The 21,747-nt window shown below is 39.8% G+C and overlaps 1 long non-coding RNA gene across 3 annotated transcripts in view; it reads right to left on the reverse strand.

Moving 5' to 3' along the window:
- The window catches only part of LOC148049255 (uncharacterized), a 302,843-nt gene that overhangs the window by 113,543 nt on the left and 167,553 nt on the right, over positions 1-21,747 (reverse strand). For all 3 annotated transcript variants that reach the window (XR_015695686.1, XR_015695684.1, XR_015695685.1), the window contains exon 5: positions 1,615-1,835. This is a non-coding gene — a long non-coding RNA (uncharacterized LOC148049255). The remainder of the gene's footprint in view (positions 1-1,614; positions 1,836-21,747) is intronic.

Consider the following 21,747-nt stretch of genomic DNA (forward strand, 5'->3'; position numbering starts at 1 on the left):
GAACCAAATTCAGTCATTCAGTCCTTCCCACACCACACAAACGGGGAGAAAAAGACGTCATTTATTTTGCCATGTCATATGAATCAATACATTTCCAAGTTTTTCCTATCAAGGCGAACTGCAAAACCATTGAGGCTACCTTTCCTATTGAAAGAGCTCCTAGCTTAGCATTGGAGGCATTGTGAGGCAAATATTCCCACAAATGGGACAATGTACTTCCCATAAATCCTAGCAATTCAGAGAAAATGCAGCTGAAATAGAAATAAATCGGCTTAATTCTATATACAGCCAATGACATAGAACCAAAGAAGTCTGGAGATGATTTCAGATTGGAACAGAGCTCTTATATAGAACAGCCACAAGTTACAAAGTTTTAAAAAATGTGTTCTAGCTAGTGAAAATGACAGGTGGACAAATAGAGGCGAGCCAGGACTTTCTCAAATGCTAACAGTTTAATGCTAACAGATTGCCAAACGCGGCACTTCACAACATGCGCGTCTCAGCTAACCGGCAACAGCTGAGTCCCGTTTGACAGCTCTTTATATATGCCGGCTGTCAAACAGTTAGCCAATAGGAAGCAAGAACAGCACTCCCTAAGCAGACGGACTGGAGGGAGAACTATAGAACACAGCACTCCTTCAAACCTAGAATGCGCATGCGTAATCTTCCAAACAGCCAGGGTGGCGCCGGACCCACCCTGATTGTCTCAGTATGCCTGCAGCCGGCGAAGGGAAAGGTTGGCTCAACGGAGCTAATAAATTACAAGGAGACTGCACCATCTTTTTTTTCTGCAGGGCCTTCTCCACCTCGGGACCTGGCAACGCTGGATCGGCACTGGGGAGAACAGGTAAGTATGTGGTTGGTTCCTTTATGTTGGCGTTGAACCATTTGGGGGTGGGTGATTTAGACCGTGGTTCTTGCTCGTTGGTCTCTGTCTGCAAGCCCTGTCGGTGCATTCGTTGGGTCGCCATATTTGGGATTCCCTGCCAGGACCTTAGCTGTTTGATGTGGAGTTTCCAAATCCGGCCATCCTCCACCTTTACCTCGTAAGAGCAGGGGCCCATGATTCATATAATGATATCTGGCAACCATAGGGGTGGCCTGAATAATTTCTGGCATAGACTGGGTCGTCTAGGTCAAACCCCCTAAGCTGCCCCCTAAGAGTCAGGCTTCACCTCAGAATCCCACCTTTGTCACCGATGTTCTAGCTATTGAGAATGACGGATGGACAAATAGAGGCGAGCCAGGACTTTCTCAAATGCTAACAGTTTAATGCTAACAAGTTGCCAAACGCGGCACTTCACAACATGCGCGTCCCAGCTAACTGGCAACAGTTGAGTCCCGTTTGACAGCTCTTTATATATGCCGGCTGTCAAACGGTTAGCCAATAGGAAGCGAGAACAGCGCCCCCTAGGCAGACGGACTGGAGGGAGAATTATAGAACACAGCAATAGAACAAGGTTTGAATTGTGCCATACATCTTAAATTTGCTATTAAATTCAGGCAGGCATTTGTTCAAAATATTTGTCTTCCCCAATATTAAATCCAAGGAACCTCTTTCTAACACATGCCAAGGAAAGAGGATGAAATCTCTTAATACACACATTCACTTACCTTTGAAATGTTTATGTGCCTTGAATCATTCTTTACAATCAGAGTTTGACTCAAACATTTGCAGGAAGACCAGGGTCAAAAACAAAACGGTGACTTCACAGCCATGTTCCTTAGGAAGGAAATGTGATCTGCCTTGGTCAGGAAAGGGAAATTGTTTGGAAGTCTAGACAGACCCCCTTCTCTGCACAGGCTCTCCTCCTCCGGAGTGTTTTCATTGATTGCTACGGAGAGGGGAAAAGGAGGAGAAAGGAAATAAGACAACACTTTCCAACGCTACATGTCATCTGCACACAGTATCATTTGATGCTACTGCTATTCCGACATTGATTGAATAGCATAAACATGGGAAACGGGATGCAAGCCAGAAGAATTAAGGAATTATTTCAGGATAATGGAATATAATATATACAAATGCTTATGAAATCAATTCTCAGGAACTAAACTGGAGGCATCCAAAATAAAAAATAAAATAAAAAATCAAGGAAGCAAAACAGGAAATGGCCAGTCTGTAGCAGAGCTCACAGAATAGAAATCTTGTTTGTACTTACAATAAATAAATGAAAGTTACAGTTGCCTTTCTGCAACTGTGTGGGCCACAATTGTGTGGGCCAATTGTGTGGGCCTTTTCTGAAAAAACAGAAAAGAGTCAATCTGATAGTAATGGGTTCTGTAATGCAGAGCAGATAATTGACAAGGAGAATCATACTTAAAATGTATTTAATTAATCATGGGAAACTAGGGCCCCACTGGATTGCTGTGTCTAACAGGCCTTGTCCACTACTTCACCTTCCTGATCCTTTCCCAGAAGAGTTTTAATTTAAAAAAAAAAACCCTCACACTTAAAACAGATGGGAGGAATTTTGTTGCATCTAGCTGCATCTAGCTGAAAAGTCTGGGGTGGGTGATGTGAGTTATAGGGAAACCAGGGTTAACTGCTGCCCCTCCCTGCAATTGCCAGCCCCCTAACCAAGGTTCATAATCTGTATGAGGAAAGCTCTAGATAAGCATTATCCTTAGCAGTACTCAGGTTTCAGTGCGAATACTTTGATAGAATACTTCTATTTATTAAAAACAGGCTCACAGCACAATCATCTTTAGATGTTGAGGTGCCTAACTTTATTTTGTAACTAATTTTAACCAACAGTACTAGAACCATCCAACTCCATTCATCAGCATTATTGATGAATAATGCAGTCTATAACAAACCAGAGTGGTTTATCTTTATCCGTTTCATCTATGTCAGGGATGTCAGACTTGATTTCATTGAGGGCCGCATCAGGTTAGGTTTGATCTTGTGGGGGGGAGGCAGCTCTACATCACTCATTGTGGTCCTTCCGAGCTCCATATTCACTAGCAGAAGGCTGCAGGAGACCGTTGTGGCCGGAAACAGATTCCAGGAGGCATGCGTGTGGCCCTCCTGAACTCCATTTTCTCTGATATAGGCACTGCGAGCTGGTCCATCACTGTTTCCAGGGTGGGCCCCATGGGCCAGATCTAAGCACACTGTGGGCCGGATCTGGCCCCTGGGCCTTGAGTTTGACACCCCTCATATACTTGTGTTTGAAGTTCTTGGAGCAATATCTAAAGGACTTCCTCATTATGTGGAAATATTGAATTTATCAGACCCAAACAGCCTAATTTTACAAAAACCCACACTTCTTGAACTGCCTATATTCTTAGACACTACCTTAATAATTCTCTAGTCCTTAGTTAGGACTCGAATCATTAAGTTTTAACCAGTGTTAGACTTGAATTTAACTATTCAATTTAACTATAGTTTGCCCACACTTAATGTGTTGTTCCTTCTGAAGAGCAAGACACATACAAAGGAAAATCTTTTGCCTGACCTACTGGATTGTCAAAGGCAATCTGTTCTACTTCGTGCTTCCATGTTTTTGTATTGAACTCAGGATGTAGGCTATAAGGATGCGTTGGAAATTATTTTCATTTATTAAATTAGCTTGCCTCCCATCTCAGTACAAGGTATGCTAGGAAGGTCCTAAGGAATGCTTTTGACATACCTATCCCTATTCTCTGGAAAATCTTCTTGAATTCTTTTGCCATACGTGTAACAGTATCACCTCATGATCAACTTCATGAAAATTAGACTAACATTATTGTCACTTTGAATGTACATTAATCGGCATACATTAAAATGAAATTATGTTGCATACAGCTCTCAAACAGTCTCCATCTCTAATATAAACATGGCAAGATAAATAAATAAATAAATAAATAAATAAATAAATAAATAAATAAATAAATAAATAAATAAATAAATAAATAAATAAAATAATATAAAATAAAAATGTACCCACATATATATAACATGGAGAAACAATACAGTCTAGTTCGGATATGTATATATGTAAGACAACATGTTTAACATTTAAAACATTTTAAAATAAGCAGAAGGCTTAATTTGTTTAATGAAAAGCCTCATTATTCTCCTCAAAGAATCAGTGTATGGAATAGGAGTAAGTTGAGAATTAATATATTCAAATGTGAAAGAAATCAGATCTGGCAGTTTCTTCATGCCAGCTGAATATTCAGTTTTTAGATGTGAATCCCAACAATGATTTGGTCATGTTTGTGATTATGAGCCAAATCTACTTTTTAAGAGTTCTGCCTCTTTATCAACTGTACAGTATGGTCAGTGGTGGGTTTCAATTTTTTTTTAGAACCTCTTCTGCTTTGTGGGAGTGGCTTGCTGGCCATGTGACTGGGTGGGCGTGGCCAACTTGGAAAATGTGGTGAAACTCACTTAACAACGCTCTTGCTTAGCAACCAAAATATTGGCTCAGAAACTCTGGCATTTGAAGCACGCAAGTCTTAAAGCTGACAAGTTAGAAGACCCTTGCACCCCTAACCCTTTAGAAAAAAAACCCCCAGGGGTGTTCAAACTTGACAGCTTTAAGATGTGTGGACTTCAACTACCAGAATTCCTCTTCTCGTTCTTCATCTTGATGATGTGCGGACGGGCGGGGGGGAGGGAGCTGGAACCGGTTCTAAATGGCACTGTAGATTTGTGGAACCTCTTCTATAGAAGAGGTTAGAACTGACAGGAACCCACCCCTGAGTATGGTAAAAAGATATAGTAACTCATGATAAAAATTACTGACTCATTGAAATTGGCCAGTGTTAATGCATAAGGATTTCATTTAGATTTTTTTAAATATAAGAACTTACAAAAATAGAATGGGATGAAAATAATTTAAGTTGTTTATGAAATGAATGTGAGAGGCAACACAACTGAAATTTTATTCTATTTCGAAGTCAAAAATCAAAACCAACAATAAAAAACAAAAAAGCTGAATCTAGAAAGAATTTCCCCTACAGGTATCAGGTGCAGGAGAATATCCATTCACACAAACATTTTCCTACACAAACAAAAACTAGAAATGCAAGGAAAATGCCAACTATGTCACTGTGTATTTTACACATAACAGACAGATGATTATAATTTTGGTTCTCTTTGGCATTTAAAGGGTTTTTTAAAATATTATTTTTGCTTTATACAAAGCAATTTCCTAGGGCTGTAATTGTGAAAGAAGAAAGATTTCTCAACTTTCATTGCTCCCTTTGGATTACCTTCACTGGGAAAAAGATATACAGGAACATATACTTTCTGTAGTGAAGCTAAAAATTGTTCAACAGGGAAATAGTATGAGAGGAAAGGACAAAAAATCCACATCCCTTTTTCCCTTATATCTAGACAGATAATATAAAGTCATGATCAGCTTGATACAAAAAAGGAAAAGGGCAGAAGATATGCTTTTGGAAAACAACAAGATGTTTGAACAGGAGACCACTAGGAATATCCAGAGTGAAAAATCAAGACATCTTAGAAGTAGGCAATGACTAACCACTTCCACGTGGTTTCCAAGAAAACTCTGAGGAGATATCTATGAAGTCACAAGGTATCAAGCTCACTCATAAGATTTACCAAAATTCACAAACAAATGTCGAAGGCAGGGGTGTCAAACTCGCGGCGCGCAGACTGGATGAATCATGTGCTGGCCACGCACACACCCATTTTAGCGAAGAGGGGAAGTTGTGATGCGTCACATGATGACAACGTGACAATGCAAGTTTGAGACCCCTGGTCTAAGGTCATAGAACTTTTTTTGACCAGCTGAAATGCAGAATAAATAATTGAATCTATGTTTATGCCACTTCCTGCCTAAATTCAAAGTATGGACTCAAGGCTACATTTCAAGAAGGAAACTCATATTGTTGCTGATTACAAATCTTAGGCTCCATGTGTTAGGTAAGTTTCCCCATTGGGAGAGCGAGTACGTTCAGCGAAGCGTTGTGAGAGTTGTGTTGGAGAACACACAAACCAGCATACAGAGACACTGCAGTTTAAATAGGCTTTTACTTTCGTGGAAATAGAGGTATCAGAGTCCATCAAACAATCCAAGTCATACACAGATAAGACAGTCTTTCAGTTAAGGGATAACCTGAATGTCTTTCATTTAAGGGATAATCCAAATAACATAGTCCAGTATCATACAATCAGTTCAGTACTCAAAGTTTGCTAGCAGTTGCAAAACTTACAATAGCTCACGGCACTTTCTAACAGCCAGCTTCCAAAACACTCAGATCAGATCAGCCCAGCATCTAACGAACAGAGAGCTAACAGTCATTCTGGCTCCCTCTTATGGCAGATTGAGGAAAACAGCAACCAATCACATTTTACAGTATGATTTAAAGAAAACAGGTACAGTATTGCTATATGGTTTATATATTGCCAACCCAACCGTTAGAATTATATTTCTAACACCATGTCTACGTTTTAAGAGGTTGCACTGCCTGATGAGCACCTCTGACAACTATGTAGCTGTTCTTTCTGTAGCAAGTTACAAGAAATATTTGTTAGAGGATGTATTACACAAGGACATTCTCCAAAAATTAAAAATGTATTAGCTACATATAGCTAAACATTTAAACACTTACAATTTAAAATCACATTAATCATTGTTTACTCATGATCAAAAACTAAACAAGGTAATAAATATCCCTAAACTATTGAAATGCTAAAACAGAGTGAAACATGGCAGAATTACAGATGCAGCCTCAGTAAAGAGCACTCAGTCATATAGGCGTCCTTATTTTCACTCATATCTTCTTTTAGTACTGCAGACATTTAAGATCATCAAATTCTGGAACATTTTTTCTGAGTTCTGATTCTATTACAGAACATATATAGCTTGTGTAAGCATAACTAGGCTTGCTTGAGGTCAAGTAAATGACTCACTCTTGAAAACACTGAGAATTGTTCTGAAGATAAGAATTCCAAAACATATTTTAAAAGAGAAGTCTGTAAGTGGAAATATCTAAGTATTTCATTCTGCTTTTAACATTACCCTAAAAATAACTCATATAGCAATGAATACTGGATTTTAAGGGGCTCCTTTTGAGAAAAAACATTTTATGGAATCAATATAGCAGTTGGGCAATTATTGCATTCTACTGGTATGAATTTAATACTGGTTTCCACTTCCGTTATTTCATGGAAGGAAAGAAGAATCTTAATCTTCCCTTGCTTCTTTCCCAAAAACTACAGGTAAATTCAACTATGGAGTTGTGCTATTTTTTTCCCCCCAACACAATTGGGTTTCATAATCAAGCCAAAATAATAAGTATTTTGAAAACTGAGATACAGTCCTGCTTATTAATCCAAGCAGTGTCAAGTTAAATTCCTGTTTTATTTTTGATAGTGACAAGCACAGCACATTTGTTTTAAATATGTATGATTTTCGTGCTGCGTTGTCTTAGTTGTTTAGTATATGTTAGGGTTTGTTAGTGGCTGATAAGCTGTATTGGCATATTTTTGTATGGATTTACTATGGTGTTTTAAAATTTATATCATTCCTTGGTAGAAGGCATACAATAGCTATTATTATGTCTACTACAACCCCACTACCTTACTTAGATTTGCTACTTAAGCTTCTTGCAGAAGTAAAAGTGAAATACATTACAAAAATAATAGATACAGGTAGTCCTCCACTTACAACAGTTCATTTAGTCACCATTGAAAGTTACAATGGCGCTGAAAAAAGTGAGTTATGACCATTTTTCATACTTACGACCATTTAAGAGCCAAGGTGGTGCAGTGGGTAAAGTGCAGTACTGCAGGCTACTTCAGCTGATTGTTATCTGCAGTTCGGCGGTTCAAATCTCACCGGCTCAAGGTTGACTCAGCCTTCCATCCTTCTGAGGTGGGTAAAATGAGCACCCAGACTGTTGGGGGCGATATGCTGACTCTGTAAACCGCTTAGAGAGGGCTGAAAGCCCTATGAAGCGGTATATAAGTCTAACTGCTATTGCTATTGCTATTGCAGCATCCTCATGGTTATGTGATTTACATTCAGATGCTTGACAACTGACTTATATTTATGATAATTGCAGTGTCCTGTAGTCATGTGATCCCTTTTTGTGAACTTCTGACAAGCAAAGTCAATGGGCAAGCCAGATTTACTTAACAGCCATGTTACTAATGTAAGAACTGCAGTGATTCACTTAACAAATGTGGAGACAAAAGTCGCAAAATGGAGCATGCTCACAACAAATTTCTCACTTAACAACATACATTTTCAGCTCAATTGTGGTCGTAAATTGAGGACTACCTGTAGTTGTTCTCCTTCTCCAAGTCATTCTGATTGAAGTAGCTATCCCACTGTATGAATAATAGTCAAAATGCATATCCTAATCTCACAAAGAGAGTGGATTTAAACTGGTTTTTTTCCATTACCAAGGGCCAAAGCAGACAAGATGGCAATCGGGACTGGATTCCGCTTTGCTTTTGATGTTGTGTCATACATTTTGGATTGACTAAATACTTCAATTTTTCAGAAAATAATGCCCTGACACTGTGGCAATTTGCAACTTAAAATATTTTTTTGCACTTTATTTTAGCATATATTTAGGAATACCATCAAAAGGAAGTACAGGAAGAATAAACATATCCAAAAGAATAAATCCACAAACTGTATATCTTTCAATAATAGAATCTCACAGGATCATAATAACTTCAAAAATAAAAGTATGAAGCTGCCTGCAATCAAGGGGCAGTGGATTTAGCCAAACCACCAAATGATGTGAAATATAACATAGTAAAACCACAATTTAACAGACCATTTGAAGGATGGAATATCCAGTAAAACTGAGTTTATGTCATGAGAATCAAAGTACATTATTTGAATTGTTAGTAAATTGATGTCAGTGGTATCATTTGCAACAAAACTTTGATTTAATAGACAATTCCTCCACAGAACAGTTTGAAACATTTGCATCAATGGAGAGAGACAGTAAATATATACGAGGATCTACATGTTGATTGACACTGAAGCAATATTTTAAAACCATGTAGGATGAAGAAGCCATAGACATTTCAATTTAAGAGCGATCAGGAATCTGCAGACCTCCGGACACAGCTGAAATGCAACTCCAATACTCCCCTCCCGCTTTCATTGGGAGCTTACATTTAGCTACATATGGAGGATTACATTTCTCAGTTTTGATTTAAAAAGATTTTTTTTAAAAAAAAATCAGATAAATGAACTTTCCATATTTAGCACTACCAGCTTTCTCAATTCCAAACAACACATCTGTGCTTTGTAGCGTGTTCAGTAACTGAACAAATCAAAAGTCTTTTCAAGATGAACTGTGATGAGAGTTTAAAAAAGATTTTTTTTCAAAAAAAAAAAAAGGAAAATAAATTCCAAAGCCTCACCACATCAAAACCCAGTAAGTGATCATATGTACACTTGGCAACAGGCTTACATCACTATTTGTATGGTTTATGTACTCAAGGGAAAGGGCCTACGCAGAGTGATAGCTTGTTGACCTCATGTTAATTATCTCATACTGCTGAATGAGATCACAGAAATGCGGTCAGCACCTGTGTAACTGTATTCATTTACATGATCCTGTAGAGTTGCCAGCTCACCCTAACAACCTCACTACGGTGTATGCAGGAGAAGGAACAGAACCTGAATGTCATAAACAAAGCTGGAGGGTCCCCACCCCTTAAAAATGGGTTGAACCTCTCCGTTCTAATTGTCCTCTTGACAAGCCTTTCCCTGAGGGTTTCTGATGTCAATGGAGTGGCTCATAGGAGCTTAACTGAAGCATCGAGTTTCAAGATCACATTTTGGATTATATATCTGTCAAAACTGAACAACAATTAGGTCATTGTGACTTCATGTTACGATGATAATTCTTTTCAGACAGTGGATTGTGCAGACTGATTTCAGGGTAAGGGGAAAAAATATTCTGGATAATTATTCCTACATATCTGCCTCAGGCTCTGTAATGGTGGACTTAACACTTGGATCTGTATCAGGAACCTTAATTTTATCAAATAGTCGGAGAGCACTGCAGTCCAATTGGTTTTCTGCTATTTGACTTTTAAAAACTTCTTTTGGAACCAACATTGTAATATTAGCATCGAAGATTTAAAAGCAAGGTATTTTTAATGCTTAAAATAGTGATATTTCTTTTTTTTTAGTATATTTTTATTATTTTTACATTTAAAACAATGCAGTACTGCGAAGTCGAAGTGATCCAGTGGTGGGTTTCAATTTTTTTTAAAACCTCTTCTGTAGGTGTGGCCTGCTTTATGGGAGTGTCTTGCCGGGCATGTGACCGAGTGGGAGTGGCTTGGCAATCATGTGACTGGGTGGGCGTGGCCAACTTGCAAAATGTGGTGAAACTCACTTAACAACGCTCTTGCTTAGCAACCAAAATGTTGGCTCAGGAACTCTGGCATTGAAGTGTGCAAGTCTTAAAGCTGTCATGTTACAAGACCCTCGCACCCTAACACTTTAGGAAAAAAAACCCAGGGGTATTCAAACTTGACAGCTTTAAGACTTGTGGACTTCAACTCCCAGAATTCCTCTTCTCGCTCTTCATCTTGATGATGTGCATACAGGCAGGGGGAGGGAGCTGGAACCGGTTCTAAACAGCACTGTAGATTTGTGGAACCTCTTCTATAGAAGAGGTTAGAACTGGCAGGAACCCATCCTTGAAGTGACCATACATTCACATTATATACAACTAGTCTCAACCATTAACTATTAGCCAACTTAATACATTGTCTATCCTTCTGTCCAATCACAATATATACAGTTTGTTCCAGTCTTGTTACCTTGTCCTATACCAATCATAAAATCTGTTCCAGACTTCAAAATATTCTGATTCCCCTTTATTTTTAAGTTCAAGAGTGAGCCTATCTGCTTCTGCACAGGCAACACTTTTCTGATTATATCTAGCTCCGATGGCGTATTTTCTTTTTTCCAATATTGTGCATAAGTTATGCGCGCCACAGTTAGTACATGTATAATTAGATAAAGTGTATCTTTCTTAAACCCTTCCGGTATTATACCTAGGAGAAAAATTTCTGGTTTAAACAGAATTTGGTCTCCCACCATTTGTTCTAACCATGATTGAATCATTTTCCAATATTTTTTTTGCCTCATTGCACGTCCACCACAGATGATAAAAAGTGTTTGGTGTTTTTTTACACTTCCAACAATTTGGGAACAGATTTTTAAACATTTTGGAGAGCCGTGTTGGGGGGAGATGCCATCTGTAGAACATCTTATAAAGGTTTTCTTTATACGCCGTAGCCATTGTTAGTTTCTGATTAAGTATCTAAAGTTTTTCCCACTTAGCAAATTCCACATTATAACCAAAAATTTTCGCCTAGGCTACTATAGTTTCTTTGACATGTTCCTCCTCTAGCTTATGTTCCAACAAAAATCTATACAACACTTTGATCAACCTGTTTTCTGTCTGTATCAAAAGTTTATCTAATATTGTGCAATCTTTGGCAATACCTTCCTTCTTCCCATCCTGTGCAAACCTTGATTGTATCTGTAAATAAGACCACCATTCTACTTGTAACCCTTGTGATGCCAATTCTAATCTAGTTTTAATCTCCCCCTCTTCTATTCAATAACTCTTTATATGTAACAATATTTTCCATATTAATTAAATTTGGATGTATTTATGCTTCCATCGAAGATAGACAAATGGGTGTTTCGGGATAGTGGTCGTGTTTAATTTTGCTCCATATTAATAACAGGGACTGTCTGATATAGTCTCTATTGAAATATTTATGTGTAGATCCTTTTCCATACCACAGGAAGGCATGCCATCCTGCTTGGAGGTCATGACCTTCCAATTTGAGTAATCTTTTATTTCTCAACATTATCCATTCTTTTAACCATGTTAGGGTGGCCGCAGTGTAATAAAGTTCCCAATCTGGAACGCCAAATCCTCCTTTTTCCTTAGTATCTTGCATAGCCTTGAATTTTATTCTTGGTTTTCTTCCCTGCCAAATAAAGTCGGAGAGCACTGCAGTCCAATTTGTTTTCTGCTATTTGACTTTTAAAAAAAACTTCTTTTGGAACCAAGATTCTAATATTAGCATTGAAGATTTAAAAGCAAAGTATTTTAATGCTTAAACTAGTGATATTTCTACTCTCCATAGTTGAAAGTCATTTCCTTGTCTCAACCAATTGTATACCTGCTTTTTCAGGTGCCATCAACTTAGGAGTATCCAGACAATATACTGGGAAAACACATATGGGCATATACCAGCTTGTATGATCTCTGCTTCTGAGGAAATGGAGTATATACACGCCTGAATCAAATTTGCTTCTAGCAAGTTGACATGATGATGCAAACTACTGAACTGGCAAGACTCGTAAGATTGAATCCAAAGGTGCCTTTGCTGCAACTCATGGGGAAGTAGAACTTTTGGCACTAAATTGGAGAAGAAGAGTCAAGTCTGACAATTTCTCTTCTCCTTTTATCTCTTTCTCTGACATTTGCCATGTTGCTCCAATTGATCTCCCAAGAGATTGAGCTACCAAAAATAGCATCACTCCCTGCTGTGATCATGAAAAGCTCCACTGGATCAAAGAGTCTTCAGTGAGAAAACATCATCTACAAGATCTTGTAAACTACTGTATATAAGTTAAGTGTAAGTAAATATATAAATATTGGATATAACTCACAGAGGAGGAGAAGTCCTGCTATATTACAAGCCTCTGGAAGGAACTTTATCATTGTGACAGCTGAAAGATTCTCTCATTTGTTTTCTCCTTTTTGGCCTCTGACCCTTTTGTATGAATCTGATTACCCCTCCTGAGGTGGGTTCCTACCAGTTTGCACCTATTCGGTAGAACCGGTTCATCAAATCTACCGAACCGGTTATAAGCGGTTCCACCAGTGGACCCGGAAAGCAGGCCATACCTACAGAAGAGGTTCCAAAAAATTTTGAAACCCACCACTGGTCCTTGGATATGATTATTCTACACTATCATGCTCATATTTATAAAACTCAGTGCCTCTGTGAAAGGTAAGGATGACTACTGCGTTTGTGGTGCAATCAGAACATTGTGTGTGTTGAAGTTGTTTTAACGCAAACCAAAGATGCCTTTTAAAAAACAAGTTTACATCATATTCTTATGCATGCCAGTGCTGTGTGTGAGGTAATTTAAGGTGGTTCTGACAAGTGTCGTCGGCATCTTCATATCCGGTCACATGGGCAGCAAGCCACTCCCACAGAGGAGGCCACACCCACACAGTAGGTTCGAACAATTTTTGAAATCCACCACTGTACCCCTCCCACCCATACTCTCGTCATCTCAAAATACATATGGTGAATAAGAGCAGCTGAACAATGAAAGAGAGGGTGGAAGCACTCTACAGAAGAGGATTTTTACCGGGCTTCAGAATTCAGACCCAAGGAAAACATGGAGGCAGCTAGAAAAGTTGACTTGTACCAAGAGAGCAGGGGTGTCAAACTCGTGGCCTTCAGGCTGAATACATCACATGCTGGCCACCCCACCCCCATTTTAGCAAAGGGGGAAAAAGTCACGATACATCACATGATGACAAGGTGACACCACGAGTTTGACACCCTTGCAATAGAGCATAATATTTGTAGCTCAGGATTTAAATGACAGGTCTTTGGTGGTCTCTGAACTTAGTTATTTTTTTCCTAACTTTTTATTACCAACTAGGTAACATCTTCAGTGCTAATCAGCAACAACACTCAGGATATTAATTAGTTGGGTTATGAAACATCTGCAAATAATAATAATAATAATAATATCCAAGCTCAGAGAGCACCAAAGACCTCTCAAGTTAACTTGTTCTAGCTGTCCTCAATGTTCTTTCTGCCTCCTATTAATTTTGGATCAGTCAGATAAGAGTTGGGGAAAGGAGTTTTTGTTGGGGTGCTAATTTCCAAGAGTCTTTTCTCCAAAAAGGCTTACCTATCATGATCCTTGAAGATATTCTGTCACTGCATTACCTCTCTTTTTTTTTACCAAGTTTTAGTCAAGCTTTCAGAATTAATAAATTAGATCTCTCTTTCCAGTTAGGTACTGACATGCTGCTGATACATTGCTTGCCTAGATGTATTGGGGGGGGGGGAGTGGCTAATTTTGTTTTACTTATTCTATCATTTCCTCAAAACAAAAATGGAAGTAAATTAAAGGAAAGTTTGTCAATCCTTAAGAGAGAGGAGGGGATTAGATGAAATATTATGTACATTTAACATGCACACAGAACAGCAGCTCTTAGGAATTCAAACCTTAATTTAGCCATTATGGTTGAATTGCACTGTGCCACAAACTGCAATTAACTTCAGAGTGCTAGCATGAGGTTAAAGTGGTGGGGAATAGAATCTACTGTATTGCATCGGGCTTCACTGAATGTACAAATGAACAGACTAACAAGATTTCAAGTTGCACAAGACTGAAAAAAAAGAGTTCTATGTGAGTCAATACTATACCAACACAGTTGATCCAATCTTAAAAGATATCACCTGAACCATTTCATTGTATCTCGAGTGAATAAGCATTGCACAGAGCTTTGTGCACCACAGGGTGCTATGGCTTACTGTTCCAAATTGTAAAGAGGTAAAAATGTTCACCCAGCAGAAAGAAATCTATTGTTTTCCCAATCTCCAGCAGTTCCCTTGATTCATGTCAATATTATCACTATACTATTGGAGCTGACAGGTATTGTCAAAAAAAAAATAAGAGTATGGAAAGCCATTAGTTTGGGTCTGATTTGATGCCCTTTCTTCAGCTGAATGGAAAAGAACAGCCACATGCTATCCTGCTCCCTTATGGAAGCTGAAAACCTTTTAAAATGAATACTTTCCCCAGGTTTTCCAAACTAGGAAACGATGGGACTATTTTCCAGGTCACATTGCTATTTTTTTTCCCCCAGACTGCTATATTTATTTATTGTAAACAAAGCATTGGGCAAAACAAGTAATGATTATTCCAGGAAGCAATACACTTAATTTCTTCACAAATAATCATGATTTCAAAAGGGATTTTCCTTTTGCTCTAAATCACAGTAGTCAGAAAACAAGTCTAAAATGTTTTAACAACACGAAAGACAAAAAAACATGTCAGAGGCTTGTTTTTGCCAGCAATGAATATGCAAACTCACTTTTCCCTTTCCTGCAACCAAAATACTTTTTGCATATCCTGCTCATAGACTGGAACTCTTTTGTAGTTGCGACCCTGTTTTCCCCAAAGTTTTACTGTCTGCAATAGTGATTTGGGGGAAAATAATGTGGGCAGCAGTACAGTAACGGACCTGTAAACTAAGGAATTAATTAGTACCAAGAACAAGATGGAAACCTTTATGCAATTTATGTTCACATTTTTCAAATTATTTCCTATTATGGAATAGTATCCTATTATTTTACCCAATGTGTCCTGGACAGCTGCCAGGAACATCTAGAAGCCATAAACCTGAAAGATTGCCCTGTTCGCCTTTGAACTCCACAGGGCTATTAAAATGTGCTTGTTCTCCCTTTTCAGGGTCTTGTTAGCTTCACTGTTAGCTTTCCTCCTATAGCTTTAACTGAAAGGGAGAATCAAAGTCATAGAATTTATTTACTGCATTTCATACCTCGGCTAGACCACTGCATCAATTTGGCAAGGAAATCCATGTTTTCAGAATCTAGGCTGTAAGAAGAGCAAAGATTCAAGATTCAAGATTTAGTTTATTTGTATGCCGCCCTTCTCCGGGAGGGACTCAGGGCGGCGAACAACTCCAAAGGGGAAAGGGGATACAAACACAATACACGTAATTAAAATACACAAGAGTCATACAGCCATACCAGTCGAGAGGGGAGGGGAACTCATCAACCCCAGGCCTGCCGGCACAGCCAGGTTTTGACAGCTTTCCGGAAGGCCTGGAGAGAGGTGAGGGTCCGAATCTCCGCGGGGAGTTCATTCCAAAGGGCCGGAGCTGCAACAGAGAAGGCCCTCCCCCGGGTGGTAGCCAGATGGCATTGGCTGGTAGACGGAACCCGGAGGAGGCCGACCCTGTGCGATCTAACGGGTCTGTGGGAGGTAATTGGCAGCAGGCGGTCTCGCAAGTACCCAGGTCCAATACCATGAAGGGCTTTATAAGTTACGACTAGCACTTTGAAACCATGCACTGTAATAAAATTGCATTGAACAGATAGAAGTTGCAAGGCAAAACTTGAATTACAGTAAAATCCATTCATGCCAGGTTTTGTTAGCAACCAAGTGTACTGAAAAGCTAGGAAAACCTGAGTCAGCTGAACTTCCTTGGAAACCACTCCATATTGCCTGTGATGCCATGTTTATCTTTCATGCTTGCTCATCTCCATTCTGAATTTGGGGAAATAAAGAGCTCATAGCAGTGGTGGGATTCAAAATTTTTTACTACTGGTTCTGTGGGTGTGGCTTGGTGGGTGTGACATGGCTTGGTGGGCGTGGCTTGGTGCGCAAAGGCAGGGGAAGGATACTGTAAAATCGCCATTCCCTCCCCACTCCAGGGGAAGGTTACTGCAAAATCCCTATTTCCTCCTGATCAGCTGGGACTCGGGAGGCAGAGAATAGATGGGGCGGGGCCAGTCGGAGGTGGTATTTACCGGTTCTTCAAACTACTCAAAATTTTCACTACCGGTTCTCGAGAACTGGTCAGAACCTGCTGAATGCCACCTCTGGCTCATAGCCAGTGGAGATACAGTGACCTGACATCAGTTCATGAGAAAACATCTATTGTATACGGCCTATTTCTCTTTATCAGCTCTATCTGCAATGGGAATGAGTAAGCTAAGAAGAAATTACCAAGAAAAGTATTATAAGTATTAGTAAAAAGTAGCATTAGTATATTACCAAACCTGGGGCCTAGCCTGTCCTTTCATTAATATATTATTATTGAGTACCCTCATTCCACCATGGCTGATTGACAAAACACAACTGGCTTTATACAATGCATCAGGCATGAACCACAGCTTACAAACAACAATGACGAATGATTTTGGCATAATCGAGTGTATAGATTATGCCAAACCCAAACAAATCTTATTATTGCATTCTGCAGTGTGTGAACTTAACCTTACAGTAGATTTAGAAGCCTACTTCAAATTCTACTGTACATATCAGATGCTAAGGTTTTCTGCTCTGATAAGTTCCTGGGTTGTGAGTTGCTTCCATGTGCAAAAGAAGCTATGCAGAAGCAGTTAAGCATCAGTTATCAGCAAACTGGTTCAGGGATAATCAGCATTTTCTTTGGATTCAGCCAGCTGCTACTTCAAGATGAGTCGCAAGGGATAGGAGCTCATTGTCAGAAACAATCAGGAATAAAAATTCCAGAATAAGGAAGCATATCCGAATAAATTTATTTACTATCATGCATTTCTAGTCTAACCTTTCCATAATTTAATGCTTTATTTTGCGATTTCTCCGCGGGTCGCCCATGAGGCCAATGATGAAGGAAGACTCGGAGACAGGTCTTTCTCGGGATGAGACGACCCAGAGCATAGTCTGGATGACTCTTTTATTGAGCATACACAAAGGAAGGGTGGAGTCACATGGTCTATGTGGACCAATCATGGTTGTACAAGTCTATGGTATATGGTAACTCATTTACTTCCATGTAGACCTCTGAACCTAGAGAATGCCCATAATCAGCAAATAAATCTTTTACTATCATGCAAACTTCTGACCCCTAGTTAATACTACAGAGTCAGCATGCAAACTTTTGACCCCTACTTAGTGCTGAGAGTTAGCAGGTTGTGACCTCTGACCTACTTAGTGCTTCAGAGTCAGCAGTTTGTATTACTGACCTTATGGTATGGTTAATCATTACTGTTGTTGTATACGTGTTCCAGCATAGCTGTGCATGCCTACACTTATGCTACAACATTATTTAAGACAACTTTACATAAATCCCGGAAGGAGAGCGGGCCACATTGTATAAAATAATAGAAACAAAAAAAGCCACATTCTTTCCACAGCAATCAACAAGAAATCACCTAAGGGTCAAAGAAAACATCCATCTCTTTTCCAGCACAGGTTGTCGAACAGAGCTTGACAAACCAAAGCACTAGCTTCATTACAACAGCCATTGAGAGGCGTGGTAGACCTGATTGACAACAATTTGTCAAAGTACCACAGAGTCATAAATTAAAGAGGTTGGGCTCTTTTCAGTGAGTATTACTACCTGGAAGGTGCAACCAATGCCAGATCTCAAGAGGCAGGGCAAATAATAATAATAATAATAAGCTATCTCTGAAATTCTTACAAATCATTTATTAGAAGAGATTAATCTGAAGGTGTTCAATCTCCAGCTTAGTGTTGAAGTTTAAAATGGTCTACATTCTCCATACCTAACAACTGATGCCTCCCATATCTCCTTTCCCATATGAAGACAATTTTAAGAATTAAGTTTGGAGAATGAGAACAGGGATACTGTACTTTGCAAGCTGCCTCCGCAAGAAAGAATAATGGGAAGGGGGAAAAATGATCAGAAAGGAAGAAGATAGCCTCTTTTAAGCACAAGTAGGATGGTCTTGGGAAAAAGTAGCCAACAATCCAACTGGCAGCTGTCAAACTTTTTAGTAGTGCCTGATCCTGAATTGTTATCCTGAGGTAAGATAGGCGGTCAATAAATTTTCTAAATAAATAAATCAGTGTTTCTCAACCTTGGGGACTTTAAGTCCTGTCGACTTCAACTCCCAGAATCCCCCAGCCAGCACAGCTGTGCTGGCTGGGGGATTGTGGGAGTTGAAGTCCACAGGACTTAAAGTCCCCAAGGTTGAGAAACACTGAAATAAATGAAGTGGAGAAGTTTCAGTTTCAGTTTCACTTTATTTGTATGCCGTCCTTTTCCCTGGGGGGACTCAGGGCAGCTCACAGTTCAAAAGGGGTGGGGGAAGGACAAACAATTTACAACATAAAAGCACTACATCATTTAAGAACTCAACAGTCATACAATTCGAGTAGGGGTTAGAGTCTTTAACCCCAGGCCAGCCGGGATAGCCAGATTTTAAGTGTGGCGCGGAAGGTCTGGAGGGTGGTGAGGGTCCGGATCTCCATGGGGAGTTCGTTCCAGAGGGTCGGAGCAGCCACTGAGAAGGCTCTCCTCCGAGTAGTTGCCAGTCTACACTGGCTGGCTGATGGAATTCGGAGGAGGCCTAATCTATGCGATCTTATCGGTCTAGTGGAGGTGATTGGCAGTAGGCGGTCTCTCAAGTAGGAGGAACATCAAGACTTTTCATTTGGAAAAAGACTTTCAGATCAAGACTTTTCATATGGAAAAATAGGTAGCTGCACAAAAGTTGGGGGGTCTGTCACATTAATTAGGCATGTATGGTAGACATTTTTCTTGAGCTCCACTAATGTCCGCCAATCTCTCGTCCTTAACTTCCAGGGATAAGAGAAAACAGCCCCAAAGATGCAAATCTTTCCCTTGCATTTGTTTTCTCATCTCTCATGATGTAACTTCTGGTATGAGTCATTCCCTGTTCAGTAAACACCAGCTAAAGATAGTGTCTGTGTAGTATTAAAGTCAGTAATTCCCCTCATTTGAAAAACACAATCAGCAGTTTACTGTAAAAACATGGATATGGTTCCCTGTTTTTCATGCCACCATAACCTAAGACTCCAATCACAAAACATTTAGTTTGCAAAATTCAACACATTTGAATGGAGGAGAAAGCATTTGATGTCCTGGTAAAGAGGAAGAGACTTGAGTTTCATAGAAAGCATTAAAACAAATATAGCAAAAATAACGGAAGGAAGGAGGGAAGGAAGGAAGGAAGGAAGGAAGGAAGGAAGGAAGGAAGGAAGGAAGGAAGGAAGGACGATGGGAGGGAAGGAAAAGAAGGAAGGATGAAAGAGGGAAGGAAGGGAGAGAGGAGGAAGGAAGGGATGAAAGGGAGGGATGAAAAGCAGGAAAGAGGAAGGAAGGAAGGGGAGGAAGGGAGGAAGAAGGAAGGGAAGGATGAAAGGAGGGAGGGATGAAAGTAAGAAAGGGAGGGACAAAAGGAAGGAAGGAAGGAAAGAAGGAAGGAGTTTTCAGTAAGAACACAGTGTTTGCTACAGGGGTGGGTTTCAGCTGGTTCTTACTGGTACGCTAGAACCCATTCGTGAAATTTAGCATACCTTTTAGAACCCATTCGTCTGGTGGCAAAATACCGGAACACTCCCTCCCACCTGCCCCCCCTTGCTCGCTCCCCCTGCCCGTCCAGTCACCACTCACTCGCTTGCTCGCCCCGCCCATCCGCACCATGCTTTCCCTACCCACCACTCACTGAATGGCTGGCTCACCAATCACCCCGCCTCTGAGAGACAGTGGGGGGGAGGGCTTTCTCGCACGCTTTCTTTCTTTCTTTCTCCAAAGGAAGGAAGGAAGGAAGGAAGGAAGGAAGGAAGGAAGGAAGGAAGGAAGGAAGGAAGGAAGGAAGGAAAGAAAGAGGGAGAGATATAAGAAAGAAAAAAGAAAGGAAGAAAGAAAGAAAAAGAAAGAAAGAGAACGTATGATCACAATTGAGCCCAAAATTTTGGTTGCTAAGCAAGAGCATTGTTAAATGAGTTTCAAAACATTTTACAAGTTGGCCACTCCCACCTGGTCACATGACCACCAAGCCAGACCCACAAAATAGGCCACACCTACAGAATAGATTCTAAAAAAAAATAGAAACCCACCACTGGTTTGCTACTAACTTGGATAGCTCTGTGATCACCTGAACAAGTGGAGAACTATATAATCCGAGTATGTGCTTAACAAACACTCACAGTTCCTGAAAGGGTCCCATGTGACTTTCCTGCAGAGTGATGTGTGTATACAGAGAGCCAGTCCCAAACAGGAGGAGGAAAAACAATAGCATCAAAACATCCAGCATCACCAGGTTTTAAACAAGAAGTTGCACGAACCTGCTGGAAGGAGGTGGCATGTTATTGCATCAGCATTACATCATTAGCAGGGCATGCAGAAAACAGAGAGCTCGAGCTAAGAAGCCTTCTGTAAGAATAAACAGAATGTGTCCCTAAAAAGATGATGTAATCTGATCAGAGGTAAGATTAGGTCTCCTCTCAGATATGACACTGCATTATTTCAGGTTGCAAAGAGAGCTGTTTCTGAATTCTCTCTAACGGAAAGCAAAGAAGGAAAACAACAAAGTAATAACTTAGGGAGAAAAGTTATATTCCATGCGTGTTGCTGGCTACTGCCCCCTTTTTTTTTAGCTGCAGGTAGACTCTTTTTAAGTGCTTCTTGGGAACATTTAATGAAATCTTCTACTTGTAACTTCAAGTGGTACAGATCGTTACATTTCGTTTTGAAAACTCGTCTTTAAAGTCATGTAAAATATTCTGCCGGGTGTTTAGATCAAGCTCCCTAATCCATAGACCAAAAGCAATTGGCTTAACTCCAACTTAATTCTACATGTCCTAATGGGAAATAGTTTAGCATACCGTGCTCTGATGTAGGCTGACTACATCCTTCCTGGTAAATGCTTAACCATTTTTACCATGGCAAAATTGGAGAATGTCAGCAAAAGAAGGTCACCTTTTGTATGCAACGAAGTGGTTCTATACTGCCTTTGTTTCATGCCCTTTCTTGGGAAACCCAGAGCCCTCAGCAGATCACATGGACTTCACAAGAAACCAAGGGGCTGAGATACCAGATGGAAACCCACAACAATAACATTTAAATGTATTGTTTCTTTATTGGTGGATTGAGATTATTTGTCATTTTAGGGGGTGCATTCTGGTACCAAACAGGCCCAGAACATGGCATTATAATGTCAGGTCTATCATTAGTTAA

The sequence above is a fragment of the Thamnophis sirtalis genome, unplaced genomic scaffold, assembly GCF_051295495.1.
Source record: "Thamnophis sirtalis isolate CommonGarterSnake01/CBP01778 unplaced genomic scaffold, rThaSir2_p1.2 scaffold_2, whole genome shotgun sequence".
Lineage (NCBI taxonomy): Eukaryota > Metazoa > Chordata > Lepidosauria > Squamata > Natricidae > Thamnophis > Thamnophis sirtalis.